Below are 14,270 nucleotides of genomic sequence, written 5' to 3'. Positions count from 1 at the left end.
TGGCGGTATTGTAATTTGAATTTCAAATGTGGATGCTTTTCAAAAGCAGATTCAATTTAACGAGTTGAGATGAAAACTTAATTTGCAGCTATGAATATGCTAGTCCAATGTGAGTTTGATGCAGAACCTATAGACTAAAGCAATTGTTTTGGGAATTTCAAGGCAACGTCCCTAATATATTTTTTCAGATACTGTCAACCAGTAAAGGTTTGATTGCGAAGTTATTAAATTTTAATTTTTCAACTTGTATATTCAAAATTTAAGCGGATTTATTATTTCAGATTTCGATGCTTTGAAGTTTTATTTTGATACGAATTTTATAACGACCTGATCAATGATTGAATCTAACGAAAGAACATTCGACCGAAGACGTCGCTCTTGTAAAATCATGCTTTCGGAAATTTTCCTCAAAAAGAAAGAGAAAACAAGAAGCCAAGAGGACAATAAAACAAGAATACGGAAAGATTACTCCCGCGAACTCTCTCTTGTCAGGTGTTCGGTCCCGAATTTGAAGTCTTCCGTTGCGATCGTGGGCCCGGAAACAGTCGAAATTCAACAGGCGGCGGTGTGCTTGTTGCGGTGAACAAGAAACTGAAACCAAAAGTGATTGAAAATGATCAATGGAGCAATATTGAGCAGGTGTGGGTGTGTATCGAACTCGCAAACAGCAAACTTTTCGTGTGTGGAATTTACATTCCGCCTGATCGAGTACGCGATGATGCTCTAATCGATGTTCACTCCCGGTCGGTTATGTCAGTAATCGATGTAGCTACCGCAACCGACGAGCTATGTGTTATCGGGGATTTCAACCTTCTAGGACTTCTGTGGCAACCATCCAGCAATGGTTTTCTCCATCCAGATCCCGATCACTCCACTATACACCTCGGAGCTTTATGAATAATCGCAGTCTGGATCTCTGCTTCGACCGCGTCCAGTAATTTCGCTCGCTCCGTTGCCTCTGGTTAAGCTAGTAACACACCACCCTCCACTCATCTTAGCCTTCCACGACCATCATTCTGATCTAATGAAAATCATCCCGCCTGTTTCGTACGACTTTAGGAATGCTTATCACCGAAGCATTGCCGAATTCTTTACCACTATCGACTGGATTGGTTTTCTCGACGGAAGCGATGCCGACAACGTAGCATTGACTCTTTCGCATATAATTGGGCACGCAATCGATCGTCATGTACCTAAGATAGTACATTCAGAACCGGTCGGGAATGCTATAGACGACACCTACACAGGATTCAGCGTAATCTGAAGTTGAAACCGAAAACTTTCTGGAAGTATGTTAGCGTTTAGCTGGAAGAATCGAGCTTTCCCTCAACCATGACCATGAATGGTGATGTTGCTTCGGATCTTCAGTATATCAGTCAACTATTTGCTGATAAATTCGGGCGAATGTTTTGCGATGAAGTGATCCCAGACGACCAAGTTACTCAAGCTGCCAACAATGTTCCGCTAATGACTGCGAATACGCTGGGTACTCTTAACATCGACGAAACTATGATCTCTAGAGCCGCCTCAACGTTAAGATCGCTGACCTACTTATCCCCCTTCAGCTGGTGTTTAGCCTGTCCGTCTCAAGCGAGGTATTTCCGTCCGTATGGAAAACTGCCCTTCTGTTTCCTGTTCATAAGAAAGGGGATCGGAAAGACATCAATAACTACCGAGGAATCTCATCATTATGTGCCACTTCGAAGTTATTCGAGCTTGTAATCATGACTCCGCTGCTGGCACACTGCAAAACAATACCTAAGTGATGATCAACATGGATTCATCGCAGGCAGATCAATGTGTCTCACATCATATATTGCGGAAAGCTTAGCGGATCGTGCTCAAACGGACGTCATCTATACTGATTTATCTGCGGCGTTCAACAAAATCAATCATGCTATTGCAATTGCCAAATTGGAAAGACTCAGTATCGGCGGAAGTGTGCTGCGTTGGTTTAATTTCTATCTCATATGTCGTAAAATGATTGTGACGGTTTAAGGTTTTCAATCTAATGCGCGGTCTCTTCTGGAATCCCACAAGGGAGTCATGTCAACCACGTTCTTAAAGGCCCTCGTTTATCCTACGCCGATGATCTGAAGATTTACTTGAAGATTCGCTCCAATGTCGATGCAATCGATCGATGCTTCACCAACGTGTATTGTCTCAAGGCATTATACTGCTCACTCATCCGTGCGACTCTCGAATACGGTTCCATTGTTTGGCATCCATATTACCAAAACGGAATGGCCAGGATTGAGGCGATTCAACGCCGCTTCCAACGTTTTGCGCTCCGTCATCTACTGTTCGGTCGCCCAAACGAGCAAATAAATTCTCAGCAGCACTTTTTGTGACAGCTAAAACTAATTTATTTTATTAATAAGGTTAGATACTAATACTGCTTTACATTCTTACTTTTCAATTGCCTCCCACGCTTACGAATCGCTATCGGATAGATTTTCTTCACTCTCCTACTTTTTACTGCTTTCCCTGTTGAATTACTGTTTCCATTATTTATCTTTACTTTAAATTCACTGTACTCACGATATCTTTTGCAGTTTGCTGGAGCTGTATTCCAATCAGAATCATATTTTCCGTCTGTTTACAGGTTTCCTACAGGTAAGTATTTATACAGGTAAGTTTACCCTTCACTTGATTTCTATTTTTACTTACAGGTTTCAGGTCTAGAATGATAATTTTAACCAAGTATCACCTACTGACCTCAAGAGAAACACTATAATATCTATATTTTCTATACAGTGAACAACAATTTGTTCTACATTGCATTTCCTATTTACATACGATCGTAAACAAACTTTTATGCTAACTATGCTGCGAGAAACGTCACTTTAATCAAATGGTTGCCAGACTGATTTGTAAACAAGAGTTCAGCCGCGGTAACATCTACCTTGGCGAGATCTGTTCCTATTGCGGAGTTACGAGAGACGATGCCGGTTGATCCATCTGGAGACACTTCAGGTGCGAAGGAACGTCGCAAGAGCTTTGTTTGCTGCTGATATGTTGCACGGAAGTATTGATTGTCCTGCTATTTTGGGTACGATTAATCTGAATGTACGGTCCAGGGCACTGCGGAAAGACGCAATGCTGCAACTACCATTTCAACGCACCAACTATGGACAAAACAGTGCTATGACCGGAGTACAGCGATTCTTCAATAGAGTTGCCGCTGTCTTTGATCTTAATCTGTCACTTTAAACTATCCGCCGAAACTTTTCTGTGTTTTTCTCTATCAATGACGTTTAAGAAAATCTGTGTATATTTGTAATTTTTTGACTGTGCGATTAGTAATAGTATAAGAAACCATCATTAGGATAACTGTAGTCTGTTGATGTTGAATAAATAAATAAATAAATAAATAAATTAAAAGATAACCACAAGACAACAAAAAAGCAATAAAAAGATTAAGACATTAAAAAGACTGCAAACAGGCTACAAAATAACAGATAAGTTAATAAAAAAAATATCCAAAAGAGAACAAATAGACAACAAAAGACGGTAACACAAAAAGACAGAAAAAGATAAAGCTAGACGATTAAAAACAAGACAGACAAAAGAAATACAGAAAGGACACAATGAAAAAAGAAGCATAAGTACAATAATGACGAGGAAGACTAGAAGAACCATTACAAGATGCAATAATTAGCAAGAAGGACAAAAAAGACAGGCAAGAATGATACGAACGACGAGAAGGCAGGAAAAAAGAAAAAGTAGGTAACAAATTAGGTCCATTACAAACTTATTAAGATTTAAGTTAACATGAAAATTTTGTAGTGAGATTTAAGTTCCGTTAAGTTGCCTGGGTTCATTGTCAAAATGTGAGAGGACTTGAAAACATTAATACGCTTCTTTTTGGCAACTTTTTAAAGTGTCTGTGACGTAAAAACTGAAACAAGGCTAGGAGACACCATCAATATTTGGCGGATTTTCGATTACACTCCGTCACGCACGGAGCTGTCATCAGTTGAGACAATTTGCTGAATTATAAGTTTAGCAAATGTTAATCACTCGGCATTCGGGTGCTAAAAATTTGCAATACATTAGCCAGAGTGCTATATTCTATAGATTACACTTTCAAAGAGTGCAATGAACGGGTTGCCTAATGATGCACATCTTAAAACTCTTCGTTGATTGTCAAAACTTGCATGCTCCAAAATGCTGCATTTTTTCCTAACTTTTTTCCAATTCCATTTTTCCTGTCATTTTCGTGGAAAGCGTAGATCAAATCAATGTACTCGAGTTTTAAGAAGATTTTATACCAACTCAATGAAAAATATTTGCTCAGGTGCCCACAAGGAAGTCACTTGATACCGCTGCTATTTTAAAAACCTTTTACTTTTGCTTGATTATAGGTGCAAGCTCGTTCATTCAAAGGAGCCTGTTTATACAATTCGCAAGTCTACGTCCGTTAAATTTGTTGAATTTTATTACGCCCACGATACGTAATTTGGGAACAAATTATTTACAAATTGACAAAAAATAGAAAACATAAATAGAATTCATGCCTTCTTCCTTGCGACTACATTGCCAACGTTAAACAAAACTTATACTATCCAGCAAAGCCAATTACCATTGCTTGTGGACCATCGGAGGCCTTAAAGTGATATCCCCCGGGGCGCGGTTGACTTGAACAACAATACGGTCAGAGCCACTCTCGAGAGTGGCTACACCCACACGAAATGCTCGCCAGCCAGAGGCCGAGGCAGCCGTGCGAGCATCGAAAATCGATTTGCTTTCTGCAAAGGATGACCATGGTACGATGGCACTTTGACATACAGCCCATTGCACACCTAACCTCAATTACGCGTTAACCAGCCGGGTCTTTTTGTTTTCCATCCAGCATCATCGTCAGCTCGTTGTGGGCAGCGACCGTGAGAGAGCTCGACCTCAGCGGTAAAAGCCATTCGACCGTGCCGAGCCGTTCGCTTGCTCTCCGGGGCCATTCAGATTTCAGATTGGTTCGGTAGCATAATAAGCCGAACGAGTGTTTCCGATGCCGCTCAATGAACCGCAAGGAAATTTTACCATTTTCCATATTAACGTTCGGTGGTAGTCCCTAGAATGTCGTTTTAAATTAGCATTTCATCAAACCCTGTCACCCGTGAAGGAGTGAAAAATGAACGAACAGCTGTTGATTCGAAGATCCCGATTGGATTGGATTTCGTTTTTCGTTGCGACTGGTTTGACATATTGATTGACAATACAGTCTTGTTCAAGGTGTGGAATTCTATTAAAGCTTCAGTTCAGTTGAATTTAATTTGTGGTTGAAAGTTGATATTATAATTGCTGATTGCACGTGGCTCGATTGTTCGACTCTTTTGTTCAATGTTTATTGTTCTATTCTATAAAAGTCTTCACATTCACAGTTATAATTTTATTTCGAATTGGCTTAGGATTACAATCCCGGTTGAGCCCCCAAGTTCTAATTACTGATTGTTTCGGATTATTTTATTATCACTAAAAATCGCGGAGCGACCGTTCTATAAGGATATCAGTCCAAGACTGCCCTCTTCTCTTCATGACGTGCATAGCTGCAGTTTTTTTTTATCAATTTCCTCTCGATTTGTTTTCCAGGATTTAAGCCTGCAATGTTCAATATAGACCGAAATAACCTGTTGTCTTCCTAAAATCTCCCAGAATTAGTGAGGAAATAGCGCATTCTCCCCTCGAAATAAATTGCTGAGGTTATAAATTCGCAGATAAGCGCCGTACCGCTTGGGGCTGGTCTGCCACCCGCCGGAGGACCTTCCTAAATCGGCATCAGTGAAGCATCGAAAGCACCATTTGCAGGTTTCTTTTCGGCTGTCGAGCGTCAGAGTCTAAGAAGGGATTTATTTTTATCTAAGCGCCCGTTTTCGGCTATTTTTATCACACAGCGGAAGCAGACAAAACGGCCGAGTAGCAAACATAAATCGATACACCTGGGAAGCTTCTCGGAAGCTGGAGGTTCGTTTTGTTTTGATTCGATTAAAGTCTGTACTAAGAAATTGGTTTTGCAAAACTAGACCGTTCGCACGGGGGAGGTGAGGGAATTGGCTATTAGTAACAATCATTCTTCTGTTGTACTGTAAAGAAGTGTTTCAGTGGCTTGAAGTACGTTTCGATGTTTGCGTTGTTGGCCAATCGGATTGTTTGTGAGAGCAATAAATTTATAATGCTTTCTATATCATCACACGTCCAGAAAATACACACCTGTAATTGAGGAGGGCTGAACACGGTAAGTGCAGTTCAGTTAACATCGTGTATTACAGGTAGAAATGCTGGGATTACCTTGCAGAAGCTGTAGGCATACGAGTAGTTGCCCTTGGTCTGACTAAAAGCCATTTGCCTGTCCGGGCAATTCACAATAATGGGTACCGAACCTCCCGAAGGGAAGTGCTTAGAGCGATAGACGGGACGTGAAAATTGAATTTCATCTATTGGTCAGTCAGACGGAGCCTCCATATGGCTCTAGCCTGGCAGCACACATACAGCTACACAAACAAAACCTATTGGCCGGATGGTCGGCTGGTTTGCGGGATGAACTGAAGAATGGAACATATGTTTGTAGGTGAGCACGTTGTCTACTTAATGACAAACGCAAAACGAGGGCGTTGGAATTGTGCACGTTGAGTGCAAATATAATTGAAAAATGGAAGCTGGTCCGAGTGGTTGGTCATTTTCACGTCGACTACTACTGCCGGGAAGGTTGAACTCGCCGCAAAACTAGTCCTACTGTTCGTTGAATCTTCATGAAATTGGGCTAATGGAGGCTATAGAGCAGTAGCAGGACAATGTAGTTGAATTTCGATGAGGTTGATTGGTTGAATAAAACAATTGTGGATCGGATTGCGGTAGAGATGGACGATTATTTAGTTAATGTGCTAAGCTACTTGTTTTGGTTAGATCACTATTAATTCACTATTAAATTACCCAAAGTTTCATTAGAAATTATTTTCGCGAATTTCTAGTTGGACTAGTTTAAATATTTTCAATATTTTCCAATATTTGATCCAATATAGTTTCCAATATTTTCCAATTCGATTTTCCGATCGAATGGTGTAAATATTTTGGAAATCTATTGAAAATTGACTGAATTATAAGCCGAAGCGTGAAAACGCGTTACCGTTTTGATGGCGTCATTGCCAACAACCAATCACGCAGCGTGGATTTCTAGGTGGACAATGCTCCATTGTATCCAATTTTTCAATAGCACGCATTTAAAAAGCAATAGTTTTCTTCATTGGTGCGGATGGTGCAAAAATATTGAAAATCGTTCGGAAAATAGGGGAAAATGAGCAAAATAGGGCACTTCCCAATGAAAATCAAGGAAGGGGTTGGCACCACGCGATTCTTCGGAAAATTTTACATATAATCACTTACATTTTATTAGCCTGCAGGCCGTATCTTAATTGCGTCTGTTTTTTCGCTCGGTTTTGCCCATAGTGCATTGGATTTGATGCACATTTTTTTCATGATCACTTTCACTTTCATTCACTCTTGATTCATTTGACTGTACCGCTTAAGCCAAGCAGAATTTAAAAATCTACAATATTACTGAATAAAGTTGCATCGTATCGTATCTTTAGCATTGGTTGGTAGCCAAATAGCCGTTCACTTGGCTACCAACAACGGGGTAGCAGTGTTATAGTACCGTAAATAGAAAAACTACAGTAAGGCTTCATCCAACAATATTGTAGATAATGACTAACCCGACAAATTTCCCATACCAAACATTTTCAAACTCATGGAAAAAGCAGCAAACTTGTTGAAAAATTTCATTTAAATCGAAAGAGATCATGAAAAATCGGCTGCTTTTGGCCACAATACCACGGGAAACTTCCTTTAGTGTGCAGCAGGTGTGGGTGGACACATCTGCGTTCTGACGATTTCGAAACCAGGCAGCATAGCAACGTTACTCTTCTGGTTAAGTGACATTTTTTATCTCGTGCTTTTTATTTTATTTTGTTTGCTGTTATGCCACCGGTGTTTCGAGTGCGCTGCTATGTGTAACACAATTTCTTGCTCTTGTTGCAAGGAATGCTGCTGACAATTTTCACATGGCTTGAATGTTTAAACAGATTTCTTTTTGCTTTGTTCTACAATTTAGTAATTTGCATCTCTTTGCTCCATCCAGTGTGGCCCGAAAGCAATGAAGTTTTGAGATTCTGGCGAAAATTTTTATGATTGTGAATAACCAACCGATACTCATAGCTTATCAGTAATATTTGCTAAAAACAATGAATTTATGTTTTGACAAGTCTTGAAAAAATGTAAATAAAAATGATAAAATAACTACAGCTAGCCAACGAAATCGGAAACTGCGCGCGTGGCAACAAGCACTGCCAAGCAAGGTGCTTCGTCATCTCGCGCTGGTAACCCGACCCGGAAGCTCTCCAACTTTCCTTTCCATTTTCTTTCGCGACCTTCTTCCGCCGTTCGACGGGAGCAAGGAGAGGCGGGCGAAAAAAGCAGTCCCACATCTCGCAATCAGTCAAAGGTGGCTCCCGCATTTGCTGATTTGTTCTTGTATCCCAACAGGCCCAACTGGGGCCTGTGGCGGTCCCATTTACGATCGACAGTTACGGAACAGCAATCCATTTCTCGTGCCTAGACAGGAAGGTGATTGAGTAATTGAACGTGAGAGGTGATTGGGCTCGTATCGTGCGCCCTAGGGACAATGGATTGGCTCTGTGGGAGAAGGAGAGGTTAGATATCACTGGCACAGTGTGTTTTTGATATGTTCAAACAAACACAAGGGCAGGAAGGGAGAAGTATTTTTTTAACCCCGTTCACTTTCGGTTGAATTCTAAAGCCGATCAGCGGCATTTTCTATTTTTAGTTGGCAACTAATCGACTCTAAATACTTATCGATTTTCTGTATTTGTCTTTTCAGGTAGTATTAGACGCCACTCAATTCAAGATATTTAAACCTGTAAGTAATTAGATTTAAGAACGTACTCAGTAAAACTTTTTAATATTCTTTGAAATCGCTACACGTTTCAACTGAAAATGGCTCATTATCATCTAATTCTAGTCTGTTTTCTTTGTATCGGCATGAAACGAAAAAGATGCTCACTAATCCATTAGTCTTCTAATTAGGTGCGAAATGCGCAATAACTCATTCTGCGGCTATTGTTTCACCGCAAACAAATAGATCAATCAGTGTTAGATTTCATGTTGTCAATGTTGTCAACGAAATACAATTATTGAGACCTGACTGGCCCCAGACGGACCGAGTCCTATAGTGCTGAATCGTGTAGTCCACCGTTACTGTGCTCGAGGGAATGGCGTAGAACAGGTCAACGCAAGACAATATCTATTATTAATTTACCTAAACCGGTCCCCTTTCGACGCCACGGGACAATCCCTTTGTCTTGGGACCCGCCAACGATGAAGACTTTTGTCGGTGTTGCTTTTGTCCCTGCGTAGGCAAAACAAATAGCTATTGTTGGGTGATTCCGTCAGTGCTTTTCTGGCACACGGCTAGTGACGGCAGATGGAAGGTTCTCATTAATATTCAACATGTAACCCAGTTTGCAGTTACCAGTCATGAAGAGGCTTGTTGAACATTGCATCCCGCAGTGATCACGTTTGTTTGTTTTTTTTAATGCATAATCTATGCAGTTTGCTGACCAAATCCGATACAGTAGACATGCAGTTACACCAGGTAATACTTTGAATCATTTTTACCTCGAAATCCACGAACAATGCTGCTATTTCTTTAGATTATGAGTGAATCTTTTATTACATTTTAGTCTGAGCCACAATGGGCATTTGTTGTCAAAGAAATGTGATTAGTTTACATCATGATGCCACCGGCAAAAACTCGCGCCAAGAAAATTCCGGACTATCCGGTCGCGAGTTGGCTGAATCTGTTAAATTATCCCCAATCCACGGCGTGTGACGTTCTGAAATGTCCTGAAAGTCTGACTATCGAAAAGAAACCCGGGAGTAACAGAAAACTAAAAGCATCTGATCCCAGTACTCTTTTCAAACGGAATCCGAAGTTGTCATTGAGAGATGCGACAAAAATGGCAGGAGATTCGCTTCCCTATTTCCCGAAAGCAAAGAAGGCGCACCGTTCGAGAAGGCACAAATCGAACTGGATCGTAACGTGCAAGGTTAATCTTGAATAAACTTGATAACATGAAGAAAAATCTGGATGGAAGGAAACACCCAATGAAGTTCACTGAGAATTTACAAGAATCTTATACCTAGCACGATTAGCAGCGTTCTCCGGAAGACTGCAAAATAAAGCAGTAGTGGAAGTTTTCAAGAAAGTACTTCGTTTAGAAAGCAATCTGAAGCTGTGGACTAAAGCGTGATGCTTTCATAAGTTCTGGTTCGACATGACAAGCTGTCACTATTCAAAATTGGCCAAGCATTGATGGAAAAAGCAGTAATAAACGTTTTTCCGTTCAGGTTACCTATAGAAGAGACCTGACCGTCGATGTACACTAAAAATAAAATCGCACTAAAGGTCAGGCATGCTGCAAAGCACGAACCGGTCCTCTGTGCTATACATATTTTAGACTTTCAGAGTATTCGTACTACATTTGCTAGCAATTTATATAATGTCATGAATTAGCAATCTCTTCCGGATACTAAGTTGCTTTCCTCTCAGTAGGATGCTCAATATATTCGGAAAACTCTCTGCGAAACCATTAAACAGGCGTCAATCAAGCGTAAGAAAAATTACCCCATTAGTTTCCACGTGATTCATTGTAGCAACCCATTTCGAGTGCTAACAGGTATAAGCAAAAACAAACGTAATATCCTACAGAAATCAATTATTGGCTGCACAAATCGTGAATGATATTAAACACGAATTGGATTTCCATCCGCGGGCTTGCTTTCCCGTCCGTTACCTATCCCGTCGGATATGTGTAATCCGAGATCAAGATTAACTTTTCGCCATATTTTTCTACCGCCATCGCACCGGTGCACTGTCGTTGCCGAAACCGAAGCTGTCGCACGCACGCACGCACGCCCGGGTATCACGCTAGATTGGTTCAGCATCATTCCGGTCCGAATGCTCCCGGAAAAGGATACATCGCGCTGCTGAGTCACCCTACCCGGGGCCCACACATATATCGGAGAATGGCTGTCATCGGTGTTGCTGTCAGGTGGGAGGGGAACGATGCTATCGTGTTTGATTAATTATGCAGCTTATGGATGCTCGACGTGCTCGGGAAACTGAACGAAAAAAAACTGCTTGAGTAGCAAAGCTGCGTGGGCCGTACGGTACGGGTTAGGGTGGGTCTAGTGCTTATACGTTAAGTTCAAATTGTTTCTATTTAGGCCCATTTGATGGCTAGAGAGACGAGAGCAGATAATGGTTTTATGATTGCTTGAAACTATTTAATAAAATTTAGCAACGAGTCAACGGTTCATCCCTTACATTATTATTGTAGCAATCTTTTTATCATTTTGGTTCTGTGCAAGAACGAACATTCGCAAATCAATTGCATAAAAACCCGGCTATCGAATGATGAAATTAATTTGTGGTTTCCCAAGCTTATGTCATTCTCACCACTAATAAGGCAATTTGTTGGGTTCTCGTTCGAGCATTGAGCAATAAATAAATCGTTTTTGACCGCCGATAAATAAGAGGCGTTTGTCATATTCTAGAAAATGTAAACCTTTAACTTTTTTACACAAAATTATTAGGTTTTGCCTTTCTACTATATAAATATATAGTATAAAGGTATAGAAATCACTTGGAAAACCGGAAATGGAAAGAAGGTCCTGCGGGCCGAATGTCATATACCATTCGACTCAGTTTCTAAAACTGAGCATTTTCTGTGTGTGTGTGTATGTATGTGTGTGTGTGTATGTGTGTGTGTATGTGTGTGTGTGTATGTGTGTGTGTATGTGTGTGTGTGTGTATGTGACGCTTTTAATCTCACTCACTTTTCTTGGAGATGGCTGGACCGATTTTAATGTTCTTAGTCTCAAATGAAAGGTCTAGGTGTCCCATAGGTCGCTATTGAATTTCATACTGATCGGACTTTTAGTTCAAAAGTTATGTATAAAAATACGAAAAATATGGGACTTCATTATCCCATAGGTCCCTTAACCGATTTGAACAAAATTGATTGCATATGAAAGAGGGGCCTTGCAAACCCTTAACTTCCAAATTTCATGACGATTGGACTTGTAGTTTGAAAGTTACACAAAGAAATGTGAAAAAATAGTATTTAAAACATATTTTTGTAACATATAAGCATTAATTCAATGAAAAGCATCACACATTTTATTATTATTTGAAAATTACTGCTAAGATCTGTCAAACGAAACCGAGTTATTTAAAATCGGACGATTCATTCAAAAGTTATTTAAACTTAAGCACCGTAAGCACACTTAAGCACCGTATATTAAACCGTTAAAACGTGTGAAATCAAAACAAATGTTGATTGTATGCAATGTGTGTGATGTATGTGTGTATGTATGTATGTATGTATGTATGTATGTATGTATGTATGTATGTATGTATGTATGTATGTATGTATGTATGTATGTATGTATGTATGTATGTATGTGTGTGTATGTGATGACAATTTGCATTGAAATTCAAGAGAAGTGAGAAACATGTCAATTGTCTGAAGTTTTTGAAGCCTCTTAGTGGAATACGAAATTTGAAATTAAAGAAAAGAAAAAACTTTTACCGACTAAATTTCACTATTTATTATTTATTCGAGACAGATACGTATACGCTTTGAAATAAGACACTGATGAAGCCTGCACGTCGTAGGCGAACTACGTATCTGTTGCAAATAAATATTAAATAGTGGGATTCAATCGAAAAGCTTTTTCTTTTCTTTGATTTCAGATTTCAATTGTCATTTTGTTCACTTGCTGTTACTCACAATTGTACAAGAAAAGCAAAAAGCGAAGAAAAGCAGTTAATTTAAGCATGTAGGTATAGTAGTGTATAGGATTAAAAATACTAGTGAGTCGATTTTTCCAAATAAATTTATACAAATTTCAAACAAATTCTGTTTGATCAATAGATGCTCTTTTCAATCAATAGATACTAGAGCTTAGAAATGTTATATAAAAATTTGGAAGTACACGTTGCACGGTAGTAATTTTGTAAGATTTGTTTTCGTTAGTGACATTTTAAAGGACAGATGTCTTATGTCATGTATCATGTTTTAATAAATAAATCAAAAAAAGACAAGCACTGGGAATCATATCGATCATATTTCCCATTCTCAAGCATGTTAATGGTGCAGCTTTTGCACTATTTTTCGACCTCATTTTGTTTTCCTAACCCTCTAACATTGTAAAAACGATGCGATCAAGTTAATGATTATCTTTTCATGAAGGTACATTCAAAAGAAGCTTATGTTTTGATTTTCATGCAAAAATAATTATCTGAAGGAGCGCCAGCTAAGAAAAAGTTCAATTTCTCTTTTTCATATCTAATGCTCGATTTAGTTATTTTTTCTAATTCAGATATATTGCAAAACTGAAGCCAAGCAAACTAATAGTAAAATTTTGAGATTAATCATTTTGTTGTCGATATCCTTTTTCTTCAAAAGCGAAGTATAATAATAATTTTTCTGAACTCTTGTTTTTCAAAGATGCTAACTTTTGAACGCATGGTATTAATATCAAAATATCAAAAAATCTGCTATGAACACATGATTCATATTGTCAATTCAAAACAAGTTTCATATATGGCTCTGAAGCCCGAAAGTTCAGGCCGTCTGTGGACCCGTTAGAGGGTTTATTTTTTAATTTTCTATATATATTCATTCAAGTCTGTAAAAATTATCTTTTGGGTTTACATTATTTCTCGATAAATCACGTAAATATTATAAAACTAAATAAGGTGTTCATCAAGTAACATAAATGACGCTATGTTACTATTTACGCACCCAAAGAAAGAAAATATAATTATTCTACGCAATACGTTGTGAATTTTACTGGCAAATAAGGATTTTGAGGAATACGGAACGCATATTTAAAAATATAGTCAAGTTAATTATAGATGTTCCTGAGAAATTAAATAGTGATTATTGTGGCAGTAGAAAGGCTAGGTCACGCCGCTAGGTGGATTAATTCGGGTTTTTAACTTTTGTTTTCTCAAAGCCTTGCTTGGAACAATCCAATAAGGGTGAACAATATTAAAAATAGGGGAAAATGAGCAAAATGGGGCACTGCTTGATGATAAACAGGGAAGGGGTCGGCACCACTCGATTCTCCGGAAAATTTTACTTAGGATCACGTATTTTTTATCAGCCCGCAGGTCGTATCTTAATTGC

The sequence above is a fragment of the Sabethes cyaneus genome, chromosome 1 (genome assembly GCF_943734655.1).
Source record: "Sabethes cyaneus chromosome 1, idSabCyanKW18_F2, whole genome shotgun sequence".
NCBI classification, from domain to species: domain Eukaryota; kingdom Metazoa; phylum Arthropoda; class Insecta; order Diptera; family Culicidae; genus Sabethes; species Sabethes cyaneus.
This window is presented reverse-complemented; position numbering follows the sequence as displayed.